Source organism: Thalia democratica, chromosome 3 (assembly GCF_965202585.1).
Source record: "Thalia democratica chromosome 3, ktThaDemo2.hap1.1, whole genome shotgun sequence".
In the NCBI taxonomy this organism is placed as follows: Eukaryota; Metazoa; Chordata; class Thaliacea; order Salpida; family Salpidae; genus Thalia; species Thalia democratica.
Genome location: NC_139167.1, coordinates 37,697,460 through 37,715,103, shown reverse-complemented (window position 1 = coordinate 37,715,103; position 17,644 = coordinate 37,697,460). Strand labels below are relative to the sequence as shown.

At 26.9% G+C, this 17,644-nt stretch overlaps 1 pseudogene; it reads left to right on the top strand.

Annotated features, from left to right (window-relative positions):
• Nucleotides 1-5,279: 5,279 nt before the first annotated feature.
• LOC145832252 (allene oxide synthase-lipoxygenase protein-like) lies at nucleotides 5,280-17,107 on the top strand (annotated as a pseudogene).
• Nucleotides 17,108-17,644: the final 537 nt, after the last annotated feature.

Here is a 17,644-nt window from a genome sequence, read left to right as displayed (position 1 = left end):
CACAATTTTCTTAAAACTTTTAAAGTTTAATACTCCATTCTAAACAGCAAAAATGTTTAAACTTACCCTAGATATTCCGAGGTTTGAATTAAGCAAAAAATTAATAAATAACCAAGAAAAAAGTTTTAAGTCAAGTTTACGGTAAGTTTGCAACTAAGACTAGAAATTTTATGTATTTTATGGAAATTACAAACTGAAACTACGACTGCGGCTTTCAAATATTTTAATTTTCGAAGTTTGGCCCACGACCACCAAATGTTTACTGACCCTTAACCTAACATATTTTTTAGGGAAACTTCAGATAAGTTACTAGTTTTTTGTTTATACTGTTCAGTTATTTATTATTTAGCTGCTGAATAGTACTTTCAATAGAATATCAAACTCTGTTTTAAATTTTTAATCATTTGCTAGAAAGTTTACTTACAACATGTTTTAATAATAATAATTAAAAAAAATTATTGCTTTTTAGTCTTTAAAAAGTTGAAACTACTGAAATATCTTTTAAGACCATCTTTAGACTTTTTTGGCTTATTAAAAAAATTTTTTTTCGGCTTATTTAAAAAATACTAGCAGTTATTTTTTTGATGAACTAGGTATTTACTTACTCCGTGAATAAAATTCTTATTGTTTAAATATAACCTTTTTATTATTTAAACGTTTAGCTAGCATGTTTTAAGATTCTCAAAAGTAAAAAAAAAATTTGTATTCGTACAAACTTAAATATATGGGATAGAAGGTATTTTCAAAAAAAAAATACATTGAAACTTTGACAGAAAATTTATTCAAAGAAAATTTTACTAGTATAACATATACAATTTAAAACATTTAATTACTTAAAAACTCGTTACATGGTATTATTTACAAGTTATGAGTATTTAAAGCAACTTAGAATTTATCCAAAAACTTGTTTTTAATATAAAGTAACAAGTTTTACTTTAAGTTTGATTAGTTAAAATACTAAAGATTATAGCACATTTATAGATCATTTTACAACTGTTTAAAAGTTTTTGAATTATATTTTGCTGATTAGATTTCTTATGTTATTAGTAAGCACAAATTAATAAGAAGTACTTATTACGCAGCAAAACCAAGGATTGTCTTCACGTAAAAACCACTGTTAACACCAGGTGGTAAATATCCTATATCCAACTTAAATATAGTTATGTTAATTTACCAATTCAGCTGCTCTTGTAAAGTAAGTCTTATCAGCTTGACAACAAAAAAATTAAGGAAAAGGATAAAAGAGCATGTCTCAAAGAATGTAGAGAACTTTTGCTATTCAGAAAAGAAGGATGATATACCAGTTAAAGTTCTAAACGCTTTAAAACGTTTGTCTATTGCAGAACATTTGGTAAATAACTCAACATGTACAAAAAACTATAATCTAAATAGATTTAAAATAATTAAAACTTGTAGTAATATTTTTGATTTAATTAAACTAGAAGCTATTTGTATTTTATTAAAAAAACCTGTTTTATGTAAGCAAAAAGATTTTGATTATACTGTTTTTTTGTAATTCTTTATAAGGCGTGTTATTGTCATTATGTTAATTTTTGGTTTTACTGTAGGTTAATTATGTTGTAAGTAAACTTTTTATTACTCTCTCTAGATTACTTTATGATAACTTGATTAAAGTTTGTAACTGTATAAGTTTTTATATAGCTTGTAAAATGTTATCTCTTGTTAGCTTTGTACTCTACTGATGAGAACAGCTAAAAATAAATTATATCAATTTAAATATTAAAGGCCATTAGAAAACCTATGATAACTTATTGTTCTCATATTTTATACACAAACAAAAATGATGGTGTAGCGAGGTTACATATTAATTTTACAGTTTTAGAAAGATTTGAAATAAGTTGAGAGTATTTAATAAAATTAACAGCTATTTATAGCTTTTTAAATAACTTTTTCTAAAATAAATAAATGTTTTAATTGTATACAATTAGAAAGTTTATATTTTTCACACACCAGATCCCTAGCGCAAACTTTTTGAGCGCTTTTTTTATTGTTCAATAAACAATGTATATAAAGTTGAATCACTTATCTTGAAAGTTCAGAAGGTTTACTTATTAATTTCGTTTAGCACATCGTCAGAATAAAGTTGTTAAAAGCTGATAAAGTAAGGACGAAACCGGTCTCAGTCTACCGAAGCTTGTGGTCTGATGATCGAATTGGCATGATCAACCCTTTTTAAGCTGATAAAAGTAAGTATAAATTTTAGTTTAGTATCACTTTTTTAAATGTCTAGCTGAAAATAATTATGTCATAAAAAGTGAATTGTAAAAGTTTGTGCTAAGGTTTAAAATAGGACTAAGTTGTACTTACAGCTTTAGAGTTATTTTTTAGATAGAATTAGTAAAAGGAGAAAATTAAAGACTGTAGAAATTTTACTTGAATCTGAATTAAAGCATTACTAAAAGCGACAATATTTAGAATACTAAAAACACGCTAATTAAATAGTTTTAAGTTATAGAAATCTCGTTGTTTCGAAATTTTCGGCTTGCGAGTCTTAAAAAACAATGATTATAGAACTGAGAGATTGTAAGCGTTTCTCGCTCTAGATAGAACTTTGAATTTACTTTCCAGGTAGTTCAAATCACAACTATAATTATTGAGAAGGTGTTCATGGGTGGTAAATTGTTCATCTTTAGGCTTTATGTTTTTTATCATAACTATTGTCAAAATTTAGTATAGATTTACTTTTTGTAGTGCTTTATAAACGTTTTTATGTTTTTATAATAGTAAAAACTATAGTGCAACTAAACGAAAGGTTTTTTCGTTCACCAGGTCCTAGGACCAAATATTTATAGCGTATTTTTATTTGTTCAATAAAATCTAGTAAAATTTTATCTTTTGTAAAATAAGTATTTTAAGTTACTCGTTAGTAAGGTAAGCCCGCTTGTTTAAGATCACAATAGCGGTTTCTCGCGACTATTCCTGCCTGATGAGTCATAATACGGACGAAACCGGTCGTAGGATTGTCTCGGATGCTGTTGTTGTTGTTGATCTTGCGGTAAAGTTCATTGTTTATTACTTTTCTAATCAACTAACCACAACCTAACCTCTTTTGATTTTTAATATATCTGTTTTTAATCAAGCAATTAGAACATAAAATTCTAGATGAAGAATAATTTAAAGAAGTTTACTTCTGTAACTTCTAATGTTTTACTTGAATAAAACGTAACAAATAAAAGCAGTTTTCAATGAAGTTTTATTATGTTTAAATTTTTTCATTATAACACAACTATCAAGAATATGAAAACTGCGGGCAATTGACTAATTTTTTGAGCTGGAATTGCTTTGAATAGCTGTTATATATATATTTTTTTTTTTTACTAAGTGTTGAGTCTTTTTTATTATAATATTTAAATATACACAAATATAACTTGTTAATTATTTAGATGCTGAAACGGCTATTCTTGGCAAAAAATAATTTGAGTTTTTAAACTTATATATATTTAAATAGCTGTTTATAAAATAGAGTACTATTTACTAAATCAATTTTCACTGAGCCCACTTAAAGGGCTTTTAAATATTTTTTTCAAAATTAATGTTGTCTATATTGTCAATTAATGTTATTAAATTTGATTAATTTCGAATTTAAGCAGCTGAAAATTATATTTAAAAGCGTTAATAAAACAGTTGAACTGTTTTTTTTTATTTTAGATTTTTATTATTCAACTTTTTCTTTAATGTTTATGCAAAAGTTTTTTTATAACATTTAAAAAATAATTAAGGTTTTTCTTTCATCTAGACTCCGTAGGAAATTCAAAGTAACTTGTACAAAAAAAATCAGCTTTGGCAAGTTTAAACTTTTTTAACTTATGAAAAATTCAAGCTGATTTTTATAATATTATGAAACCTCTAGCTTTTTTAAATTTTTATAAAAAATTTAAGGTAGTTTTTTTTTGTATTTTATATTTTTAAAAAATTTATATTCAACTTAAAAAAATCCAAAACATGTAAATTAGTTTGTTGTGATTGTGACTAATGTTTAATCAATTTTAATAGATTAAAAGCTTAATAATTCAGAATATTTAGGGTTCCTAAAAGCCTTTGTAGACTTTTAAAAGTTGCTGCTAAAAGTACAGGCAAATTATCAAACACATTTCTTTTAATTTAAAACACATTTAGAAAATCATATCAAACACACTGATCAAAATATATAGTAGAGAACGCTTTTCTAATAAATAATGTTTTCGTTACAAAATAAGTTTGACCAGTTTTTTTATTGTTTTAGAATCTACTATACGCCTTTTAATCCTTCTAGCTATCCGAAATATTTAAATATGACTACTTATTTATATTTTCTTTATTTTAGATAAGTATCTAATAAAAGTATTTAATAACGAACTTATTTTTAATAAATAATCAACGTTATAAAAAGTTATCATAAGTTCAAAATGTGTAAACCAATGACTAAACTGTGACTAACTTTTAATAATCAAAACAAATGTCTATTTTGTTTTTTATTTACAATGTACTACTTAAGACAATGTATAGATTCAAAAGCTTCAATTAGTATTTGTTAATTGAAAATTTAACTTTATAAACAGATATAAGTTACCGTTTCTCGGACTAAAGAGTCATGAAGATGTCTAAACAAAACAGGATTTATTAGTTTTTGTTAAGTTATGTATATAAATTGTATTCATACTTTTTTTAAATCGAACAAAGTATAAAGTAATATATAAATTGAAAAGTTTCAAAAAAAGCTTCATTCAAAAATTAAGTACTAACCGTTCAAAACAAAAAGTTATGCAAATAAAAATGAAAAGATTAGCATTTTTGTTTTGCTTAACAATAACACACAACCATGACTCATTGTATTGCATTTTATGGTCTTGTAGGCGTTTTGGTCAGCAGCTAAAAAAAATAAAATTTAAACTTTATTGTTAGCATCGAAAATCTACAAGTTAATATGTTTTTATTTTGCTATCTATTTGAAATTAATAGTTTTCACCAAACAGTTTTGTTTTAATTATTACAGATGAAGGCTAATTTATTTAAAAAGTTTAGTAATGTTATTTTATCAAAAGTAAGAAGTAATAGACATTTTTAATGAAATCGCTCTATAAAAGCAGTTTTTGGTGTTTTTATATTTAACGTTAAAAGATTTATTATATTATTTCCTTTCGTTATGAGATAAATTTAGATACAGTTAGCTGGTCAAAATTCAGTTGTTTAAAATTTTGTATTTTTTAGTAAATATTGTAAAAATTAAGTTATTTATAGACTTATAGATACTCAAAAAATACCTGTATACACTTAAAGAAATGGATTTAGTTGAATACACTATTCAAGCAAAAGTAAGTACTGTTTTTGTTTTGTGTATTGTTAATCTTTGAAAAACTAGCTGTTCTTTTTTGCTAGTAGGTTTTTTCCCTGAAGTTGTACATTTAAAAAGAACACACCAGTAAACATTTGTATAATTCTCCCACCAAAGCTTTATAACTTGAATTTATATTTATTTAGTAGCTATTTTAAATAAATCAGTAAACATAAGTACTTACATATACTTTTAGCTTAAAAAATATTAGGCTATCAACTTAATGTCAAACATTCAACAATGTCAGTCTTGTTAAACGAATGAAAAGTGTTAGTAAATGAAATGAAAAAAGTTTAAAACACAAACAGTAAAAAACGTTTTTTTTTTTCAATAAGAAAATGATAGCTGTTGATCCTTAATTAAAACCTTTTTTTCAAAAGATACAGTTATTAAAGGAAATGATAATAAAAATAACATTGCTATAATAAAGTTTTTTCTTTAAACAAAGTATTTTCGTTCATAAAACGCAGACGTCTGACGGGAACAACAAAGGGTCGACGGACGCTTCAATTTTTATAAAACTGGTCGGAAATGAGGGGCTCGTGGCAAGTGAGTGGGTGGAACTGGACAATCGGTGGAGGGACGATTTTGAAAAAGGACGGACCGACACTTTTGAAATAAAAGCCAAAGACGTCCAAACACCCATGTGCATCGGATTACGTATGTTAAACGTTTATTGTAAATACTAAGTCTTTTTATTATACATATAACTTTTAGAATGAAAAACTTATATATATTGTTTAACAAACTAAAGTATTGTGCTTTCAAGGAATGGATAAGAAAAAATTTGATGACGGTTGGTACTGCGAACATATAAGTGTTAAACATAAAAGTTCAGAAAAACAAACTGAGTTTAAAGTTTTCGATTGGCTTTTATCTGAACTTTGGATCGTTGCCGATGAAGGTGAAACATTCTAATTAATTTTTTTTTTAATAAAACTACCCATTTTTTTTATATACTTTAAACCTTTAAAAGTTACTTAAACAGCTTTGCCATAACCCATCTCATTCAAGTTTTATCAACCTATAGTAAAACAAAACTTGAAGAGTGTATCATTTTTTCAAAGAATCTCTTCCGCAAAAAGAGTCCTGCCGGTTCATCGAGGACGTGAGGAAGCGCGAGGTGGAGAGGAACAGGCATTTGTACCAGTGGTACCCCCGTCCCGTGCCCGGCTGCAGGGGCTGGGGCATGCCGAGGTTTTTCAACGCCGAGCTGAAAACAAAAGTGCCTCCGTTGTTCTATCAGTCTGACGCGCAGGTGAAGAACTACGAAGGCACGAAGGCGGGCGTCATAAGAACGGTGAAAATGGAAGTTTTCAAAGGTATTTTGTGCAGTAAGGTTCTTTTCGTTTTAGTTTTCTGGTTATGGTTTATAAGTGCTTAACTACAAATATTTAAAAAAATATTTTTGTATTTATGCAGTTTGTATCGTTTTAAACATTTTGTCATTTATGAAGTTATTAATGGTTTTAGTATTTTTTTAAAATTTTTCCAATAACACTAGTTTTAATATACTTGATACTAATATTTATAAAAAAAACTGAATAACTTATAAAATTAAAGGTGATTAAAAGTTACTTGTAAGTATATTTTAGTGTTTCATAACCCAAATATGATTACATAACATAAAACATTACAATAATCAAGGATATATCGGTTTTGGAACTAATTTTGATGATTTTGATGACTACTGGAATCCTCTAAAAGACTTAGATCTTCCTTTAGATAAACCGAAACATTTTAGCAAGTTAGTTTTTCTGAATAAATATTTCAGTATACTAAGCTTTACGTTATAAGTATCCGTAATTTTTAGTTGGCAAAGCGATGAAGAATTCGGAAGGCAAACTATTTATGGTTGTAATCCATTAAGTTTGCAACAAATAAAAAAGCTTCCCTCAGGATTAAACATAACCGGGGAAGAAATGGAAGGTTTGTTAGACGAAGACATGACACTGGATAAAGCGTTCGCGGTGAGCTTAAATTGGTATTTTCAAAGTAGCATAAACAACTTTGATATTCAAACATATCAACTTTGTTTTCTGAAATGAAAATTAAAACTTACATAAAATATTCTAACAAGCTTGAAATTTATATATTTAGAGTAAACTAACATAAAACTTTTATTTCAAATTAAATTAAGTTTTATTATTAACACAACATCAATAAAATAAGCATTTGATTAAAGTTTTGTAACTCGGCCACTATACCTTTTTTAACCAGCTTACTTGTGGTAAAAAAAAAAGTTTTTGTTACTTAAATTTTATAAAGCAGTGCAAAATAATAAGTTAAGTATAGATCATACTTTCTGTTTTTATAAAATTTTTCTAGATTAGTATTTGCTTTTTACGTTTTTTATTGTAAACTTTTTCACTTATAACTAAGTTTTATATTTAAACTTTAGTTTACTTAAGTATTTTTTTTCTACTTTTTAATTGTCTGGTTATTGTTTCTTGGTTGACTTAAGGTTTACATAAATAAAGTTTACAGACCTGTTAATTGTCATAAACTTAAGCCTTACGAAAAAGATGTACTAAAAGTTCAATCAAAAAACAATGATTAAACATAATTTACATAAAGTGATAATAAATTTTTTCTAGTGAATATTTAAATAAAAGAATGTAGTTAATATTCAGGTAACCACCATTGTTAAAAACATCAGTCAAACTGCTTATTCAATTCTCAATAATTCATACAACAGTCTAGTATAAATATATTTTGAAATAAAGTAGTTTGTAATTTTGCTTATTTAAAAAACTAAAGTTTTTCAAATGGTTTTGTTTCCAAGCTTCTACGCAGTTGCTATAGGTTGTGCATCACAAAAAGTTTAGCATTTTATACGCGGAAAAATTTTGTTCTCAAACGTAATCATTTTATTTCGAAAACTCAAGCTCAGACGAATGTACATGGTCGACTACCGGGAAGTGTTCAAAGGACTGCCGGAAAACACGAGGCCTCTTTCAGGCGAAAAGCTCTACTCATCGAAGCCCGTGACTATTTTCTACGTGAACAACTCCAAAGATCTGGTTCCCGTCGTGATCCAGCTGGAGGAAGACGAAAAAGTGTTCACTCCGAACGACACGAAGGAAGACTGGATGCTGGCGAAGATGTACGCGAAGACAGCCGATGTGACAATACACGAAGTTGGTTTATATATAAAAAGAAAACTTGTTTAAAAAAATTAAAGCGAAAAAAACATTACAATCAGGCAAAATGTTTAATAAAGTAAATACATATTTAGTCTCTTCAAATTTTTTTTCTTTTTTCCACAGTGGTACTTTCACTTTATGCAAACCCACACGGTGATGGAGCCGGTAGCGGTGTCGATGTTCTGGAACCTGTCGAGCCGACATCCCGTCCACAAGCTGCTCCGAAATCACCTGATCACCTTGCCGTACATAAACACGGACGGCCGCGAGGACCTGTCCGCCCCGGACAGCTTTCTCAATGAGCTTTTCACGTACAGTTAGTCGTTTGTGCAAAAAAAAAATTGCTTGAAAACTTTTAAATTTCTTTTCTTTCTGAGCTTTGTTTATTAATTATAAATGAAAAAAAAACTGGTGATGTACTGTGAAACGAAAAATAAGAACATCATATTGGTTTTTTATCTCAAGAAGCTATATGAAAATAAATGTAACAACTAAATATTCAGTGTATGCAAAAGTGTAAGCGAAAACCTAAACAAAAGTTTGTTTTTAACAAACACTCAGCTGCAAAACCATATGATTGGTCATTGCAGTTGATCATTGTAAACTTGCTCATTTAGAAGGGTAACGTACGGCCGCAACAAACATTAGCTTGAATAAAATTAGTTCGAAAGAAAAAAAAACAGTATCTACTACCATGTTTTTTTAAAATAAGCTCTTTATTTTAAATTATGGCTAAATTATCTTAATGCTTAAGAATTGGCCTACAAAAAACTTATTCTAAAATTTGTGTCGCCAAACTAAAAAGATCTTAAGACACTAAAACTAATTTGGATGCTTAAGAAAAATTCTTCGGTTTTTCAATAACCTAAGAAGCTATTTCTACTGCTATTTTATTATTTTATCTATGCAAAGTTTTTGATTTATTGAAAACAGTAAACCTTTATATTAGGAATGCCATCAATTATAAGTTTTAAAAGTGTAACAATTTCAAAAAGTACATAAGCGTTTGTGTTTTTAAACTTAAAACGTCATATTCGAGTAATTGTGTGGCGATACATCTACAGCCAGTATACTTTATATGGAGATTTTTTTTAAAGAATATTCAATAAATTGCAAAAAGCATTTAAATTTAGATAAGTTATACTAATATCAGTTGCTTTGATTTTAAGAAAACGAATAAAGAGATCTCAACTACTAGAGCAGGGGTTCCCAACAAGGGGTGCTCGCACCCCTTGGGGGTGCGAGGCAGCATTCCAGGGGGTGCGAGATGGCTTTTAATTTTTGTATGATAAACAAGGAGCTTTTCACTCAGATAAAGTTTGTAAAGTTAAAAAGTACATTTTGTTATAAAAAGAAGTTGGCGCTAATTTTCTGATTAAATTAATTTTATTAATACGTCATAGAGCAAGAGCGCTTTTCTAGAAGTAAATTCATTTTACTAATTTCATTTAATAGCTGTTAGTTTAGAATTAACATTTCAGTAAAGCTTTCTTAGAGTTTTACACCTGTGAATTTTAATAATCTATTCTTTAAATATTTAGTTTTTTTAATTGGCCATTAGATGTTTAAAACAATTTATGAGCTAACATCTATTTTAATAGAAATAAGTAGATAAAAATTAGTATCTTCAGCAGGTTTTTTATTAACTGTTAAGAACAGGTTGTATTAAGTTTATTACATTTATAATGTAATATTTTATTAAGCTTAGTTGTGCAGAGAGTGGTGCTTAAAGATTTTACATCAATTACTGTATATTATACCATTTAAGAAAACTTGTTTTTAGCTTTAGTGAAACCAATTTTTATAGATCAGCAAAAGTATTCAATGCATCATCTTTATTTCTATTCATTCCTTTTTTGAGATTAAACCGTTTACCTTTTTCAATCTAATTCTTTCTATTTATGTTGTAAGCATACAAACTTTTTTTTGTATTTGCTTTTATTCATATCTTTTTACAATTAAAGACTAAATATCTTTTAACTTTTAAAAATCATAAGGCAAACCTTTATTATTTTGAAACCTGCTGCTAATAGTTTCTTACCATGTGGCGTATAACGTAGCTAAATCAAAAAAGCTTTATACAATTGCTGAAGAGTTGATAAAGCCATGTGTGTTACAAATGACAGAAGATGTTCTGGGAAAAGAAGCTTCGAAAAAGCTTGAGTTAGTGCCCAAAATAGCTTGAGAATTATGCATGAACCCTTTTCCAAAATGCAGTTTGAGAGCAATATTGGTGTTGTTCAATGGAACTGTCTCCAAAACTTAGTGAAAAAGCACTAAGTACTCTCATTCCATTCGCAAAGACTTACTTGTGCGAGTCTGGATTTAGTATTTTTTTGTCAATAAAAACTAAATCAAGAAACCGCTTGAACGCACAGGTAGACATGCAAAATGTAATCAGCAACAAAATACCACATTTACAGAAAATTTTGTGCAACAAACGGGAACAAAAAAGTCAATAACTTTAGAGTAGATTTAAAGTTAAGTTCTTAATTTTTTCAAAATAATATTGCATGATTAGAATTTTAAGAATTTTTTAAATACCTTGAGAATATAACGACATGTAATTTAGGGTTTTTTTATTAAAAATATAAGTCTAGTTTAGTTTTTTGTTAATGTTAATTGAAAAAAATTTTTGATTTTTATAAACATAGATTTTTTTTCGTTTAATTAAAAAGTAATTATTTTTTTTAGTTAGTTTTAAAAGGAGCAGGTAGAATTACAAGTGATGAGCTCCAAACTCACTTGCTTGACCTTCAGAAAATGTTTATCGTTGCAGAGGGAAGAGTGAGTTCTGATGTTTTCTATCTTAAAAAATTAGATAAAACTTGTTCGAATATAGTCTGTTATGTTATTAAATTTACAAGTATTTTATTTTTTTTAACATAGTACACTCATATAAAAATTAAAATACAAATTATTAATTAAAGAAATCAATAACTTTATAAACAAATTATTAATGAATAATTATAGCATATAGTGTTAGGGGTGCGAGATCAAATTAAGAGACTTTAGGGGTGCGGGGCATCAATAAGGTTGGGAACCACTGTACTAGAGGAAAAATAATATATTTATTCTTTCAAAATTTAATATGCAGACTAAGTTTCGGTCAAAGACCTCCTCAGTGCTTAAACGAAAAATCTTAAAAGATATGTAATAGTCATAGAAAATAGTGTTTAAACAATTACATAAAAACAAGAAAAAAAAAGCAAGCCTACATATAGGTTCTTGTTATTGTTATTTTTATTATTATATTGATTTCGAAACTAAACTTAAATTTCAACTTTGCCATAAATTCAACTTTAAAATTTAAATTTGTTTTGTTTTGTTTTTAAGTAATTTTCTTTTAATTCTTTAAATACTATTTTCCATGAATGTTACATATCTTTTTAGATTTTTTTATTTAAGCACTGACGAGGTTTTTGGGCGAAACTTAGTTTGCCAAATAAAGTCTTGTAAATAATAAATATAAGTTATACTAAGTAAAAAAAATCTTATTTAAATAAACAAATTATCAGGTTAACAAATGGAAAAACTTTATAGCAAAAACAAACCTTTGGTTTAAAAGTTTTACAATCACACAAAGCAATGTTTGAAAGTTCTTATACTTTTTAAATATAACGAGTTTTTGCTTGAAAGCAAAAATATTTTCACAAAATTTAAATGTTGCAGAGTTTCTTTGTTAGATTTTTAGTATTATGATTTTTATTAGAAATGATGAGTTCGATTAAAAAAGAAACCTGTTTACTATTTGAGTATTATTAGTGTATGCACTTTTAACAAAATTTGAGAGTAGTTTTTCATTCCAAATATTTTAAATCAAATTGATGGTTTTATATTTTATTGTTATTAAAACTTTTGCATTTCCGTATATTGTCTGCAAGATTTATAAATAATTCGCAAATCGGTCCAGGACACAAGTCAATTGTTTTTACTAGTGATTTTTTTCCCTGCATCAGTATTTTTTTCCCTGAACGTGTTTAGTTCTACTAGTTTTAAACTTCAACGATGAAGGACTGTTGTCCGAAATTAATTTGAACAAAATGTTGCAATAACCTGGGAGATTTTTAAACCGTCGTTTATTTATTTTTTGTAACGTATATTGTCTGGTTATCAAATAATACTGAAAATGTTGAGTTATGTTGGTAAAAAGACGAGTAACATTAATTAGTTATTATTAATTTCCACCACATTTTTATTAACAAAATAAATAAAAAACTTTAAATAATAAACAATTTTTTAGATATAAATGATACTTTAATGAGATCTTTCAAACTGTTTCAATATGATGACCTTGTCATTCCGAAAAAGTTAAAGTCTTTAGGTGGGTTAATTATTCACTTTTCTATTTTTAAGTTTTATAAGCTTAATATGACAACAGTGTTACAATGATGAAAAAATAGTATTCATTAAGTACACAGTTAGTAATAAAAACACCATTTTTTTTACGGTCGAAATTATTTTCAAACTTTCTAAGGTTTGAACAATCCAAATGAGTTGCCGAACTACTTTTATAGAGATGATGCTCTTCAGTTATGGTACGCCATTGAAACATTTGTGAAATCAATCTTATCAGTTTTTTACAAAAACAACCAGGTTATAACACCGTTTAATAATTTGATTTTGGTTCTGCTCGCTTACATTAGAAATTATATGCTTAATGTGAGTAGAGAGTCGGAAAATGTGGCCCGCATTTCAAATCTTCTTATTAGTTTTAGTCAAACAGAAACTAATAGCAACAGACGTGCTTTTAAGCTAAACACAACTAATGCAGAAGAAGCATGTTTAATTTTTTTATAAATAAAAGTTTACAAATGTGCTCTTTATTTTTTTTGTTGTGAGTAAACTAATTTGATTATTTATGCTTTTTATTTTTGCACAATTACCCTTTTACGTATTATTTTTTAGAAAGGTTTTCAAAGTTTTAGTATAGTTAGTGAAGAGTTTTTTTTTTCAATAAATCTGTTCCTCGATAAAAGCTACCAACCCCTGCTTTTTAGTGAAGTGTAAAAACACTATTATATTTATAGCATGTTTTATAAAATAAATTTCAATATAACTGAATTGGCTAAAGCTCAAAGAGAAAGCTTTAAAGTTGTGTGCAAATTTTACTGCGTAAAAACTTTAGAGTATTATGCTAAATCACTTTATATTACTATGCTAATTATAAAATCTATATACAAGGATAGTTATTTTAATATAATTTAATATCTAGAAAAAGGTTAAAAAAAATAGTAATAATAGTTAACTGTAAGTCTGTCCTAAAAAAATTAACATTCATTTAAACCTCTACGTTTTTTAGTTTTTATTATCAAATAAATTAAAACAAAGTAAAGCAAAAAAAAAGACACTTATCTTAAGTTCGTAGTAGCGAAATAAAATCAACAGTTTAAAAACGTATTGTGAATGAAGAATATCAGGATATCTCAGTTAAAACAATTATTGAAAATATTGTAAAACCATAAAATATTTGTTTGTATTCCAATTCAAAACCAGTAGGCGTGATGACTAGATTGTTTTAAAAAGTTTCGAAAAAAGTTTTCCTTTTTTTAAATTTAAATTATTTTAAACAAAGTAAACGTCTAAAAAAAGCTAACAAAGTATAGTTATTTTATCGTTATAAATATTTAAAAATCCAAAACACATAGTAATTAAACAACTATACTTATTGTTGTCAATATATTAGAAAACTAATAAGAAGGAAAGATTGTTAACATTGTAACTTTAAGTAATAAGTCATATAAGTACGTGTCTGTGTCATAGCTGGTTATGTATTTTACAAAAATTATTCTGAAATAAAGGATAAGTTATTTCTAAGGTGTTGAGTAACGAATTCGATTCAATAAACTTTTACAAAAGTGTTTTTTTTTGATTGACAATTTTAAAAATTACAATTTCAAAGATAGTAAAACTATAAACTAAAGCAAATAAACCATGTTGACTTATACAAAAAGTTTAACCGTTAAAAAACCTATCTTAACATGCTTTCGATATTTCTACAGAATTATTTATTTATTCAAGCGACATAAAACTTTTAAACTATGTTAAAAAAAAACTGCTACCGAGCTTGATATTTGATTATGTCTTTTATCTAAAAAACCTTTTTCTACATAATAATAGTCATAGACATTTTGACAACTTCATGTCATTGAAACCAGTTATTTTTCTGCAAAAATAATTTTTTACTTTTAAATACTTAGTTTGAGTTAATTGATTAAAGCCAATGGTTCAAGTTAAGTTAAACTAAGTTTTTAAATATTTTTCAGCTCTCATTAAGCGAAAATTTTATGGGTAGAAGGAACAAGTGATGTATAGAGATTAATACAACAATCGAAACAAACTTATCTTTTATTTACATAAACTAAAAACACAAAGATACATTATAACTACATCACACTATATTAAAGCTCAGTTAAACATAAATGATAATAAAGTACTAATACGTATTTTAGAACTTAATCAAGAAAGCATCTTAAATTTAACGTGTTTGTAATGCATTATATTTAAGCACACCAATTACTGCCGAATGCTCATAACTTTCAAAATGTTGTGTATTTTATATCAAAAGCAAAGAAAACTTTATTTTTCTTACGTATTCATTGAAAAGAAATTAACTCCTTTGAAAAAACAATGTTGTTTTGAGAAAACTTATCAGATGCTTTTATTGTTACAAAAAAATCCATATTTATTCACACGCTTTAAAATATTATAATGAAATGTTAATTTCGTTACATCAGTATAAATTTAATTTTTCAATGCAATCAAAAACAATTATGGTATGTAGTTTAAGCTTTTTAAATGGTAAAAACTGTAAAGTTTTCCTTTGCATTAGTTTCACTGTATCAGAAAAAAAAGCGTAAAAATACTTTTATAAAGTAATTTAGACTTTTAAAAGCATTAAATTATTGTTGCAAAAACGACAAACTATAAATAGGATGCACTTTTTATATTTAAAACATTTATGCTCTTTATTTAATTCTAGGACGTGATTGAAGATAAGGAGCTGCAAAGTTGGACGTCAGATGTCGCTGTTCAGGGAATCGGCTGGCAAGACGGTGACCAAAAGGGATTTCCCCTAAATATCAACTCCGTAGACGAACTGGTTGGTTTTGTGAATGCTTAAACACCCGATTAGAAAAAAGTAGATTTTAAAACTTAGGTCATGATAACTTCGGGTCGTGCGTAATTTCAAGTCATTTGTTTTATGAATAAGTTAAAAAAAAAATTGCACTACAAAAAAAATTCAATAAGTACTTTTTTCTTTTTAGTAAACAGCAGTTTGTTACAAATTTGTCAAAGATTAATAATTATCATGCGTTCAATAAAGTTTTGTGAAAAACGTTTAGAAGTAAGCCTGATTTTTATACCAAGCGCAAATCTTCGCTACTTAATACTGTTAAAAATAAGCAGCTTGAATCAAGTATATACTAACAAAATCTATACTTGTAGATCCCAACACGACTAACTGTTTCCGACTGGTTTATTTAGCAAGTTCCTTACGTAACAAAAAATTGTATATGTATATGCATTAGGTCGAGTACGTCACAACAATAATATTCACTTGTTCCGTTCAACACGCGGCAGTTAACTTCAGTCAGTTTGAAAGTTAAAAGTTCACTCCCAACTCACCAGTTGCCATGAGGCTGCCTTCCCACCGTCGTGGAGAAGTAGTTTGTTTAGTACTTTAAATTAGTTTTTGGTTTAAATCTGGATTTTTAGACATTCAGTGCTTTCTACTAGAGTATGTTAGTGCAATTGTAATTATAAGAACAAGCGAAAGCTAGTTATTTTGTTTAGTGTATATTGTTATGTCGGATTAACCTAACTTGAGTTGATAATAACGAAGTTTTTAAAACAAGGTTGTACTTTTGGTTGTACTAAATTGAAATAAATTAACTACTAAACTGTTGTTACTAACAAACAGCTTGGTTTAAAAAAAAAAAGTTATAAGAGCTGCTTATATAAGTATGTTCAATTGATAACGTAGTTTTTCACATAACCGGCTTTAATAAAAATAAAATTATTAAAATTCTTTAGACTTATACATAATTATTCAACATAAAAAAAAAAGTATTTAAAACTATGATATGTTCTTAATAGTTTAAAACTGATTGAATTACTATTTCCTAACAAGCATAAAATTGTTTGCTTATACTTAATAGGGTTCAAAAGAAAGAATTCTGAAAAGCTTACCAGATTCATTTATGAATTTCTTACAGTTGGCAACCTCTTACATACTTTCACAATATGCAATTGATACAGTTAGATTCAAATTTTTGGTGTTTTTTTTTGTTTTTTGCAGTTATATAGATCAAAAGTTTTTACGAGGTAAAACTTTTTAAAGATTTTATAAAAATTAACCAACGTAGAATCAAACTAGGTTTTTTTTAAACTTCTTAAAAATGCTTATTAAAGATTTAGAACTATTTTTAGCCAATCAAATTCACAGGTGTTTTTGGGCGACTACAAACACGAATATTTTTCAAACGAAGCTGTATTATTGGCTAAAAAGAATTTTAAGCAAGAACTTAACAAAATTGAAGAAACAATTATGAAAAGAAACGAAAGCCTTGAATTCCCATTCACATTTTTGCTGCCAAGCAAAATACCAGCATGCACTGATGTATAAAAAGTAAAGTGGAAAATGAATATAAACCGTCAACTTTTTCTAGTTTTACCAATTTTTATTTGTTTATTGTGAAAAATTAAACGACCCGTAAAGCAAATATTCTATTATTTTGTTGCAAATGAAAATGTATTTTTTAAATTTGCTACTGCTGTTTAAAATTTTGTTTTACTTTAAGCCAAACAAAACGATAAATGTATTTATCAAGTATATTAATTTTTATTAAATTTTATTTTTTAGTACAAGCCAAAATTTTACTTTGAAGTTATAAAATTCTATTGTTTTTACTTACTCGTTGAATAGTTATTTGCCTTAACTAAAAAAGAATGCTCAATTTACTGGGATGTAAAGAGCTTATATAAATAGATTTATGCAAATTTTATATTTTATTCGCGACCGGTTTCGGTGGCAAGAGATTGCGACCTTTTCAAGCAAAAATAAAATATGAAACTGCATGTAACAATGTTAGTTAATTATACTGTTGTTTAAAAACTTATTCATGCGTGAAGAATATAAACAAAAACAAAAATGTTGCATATT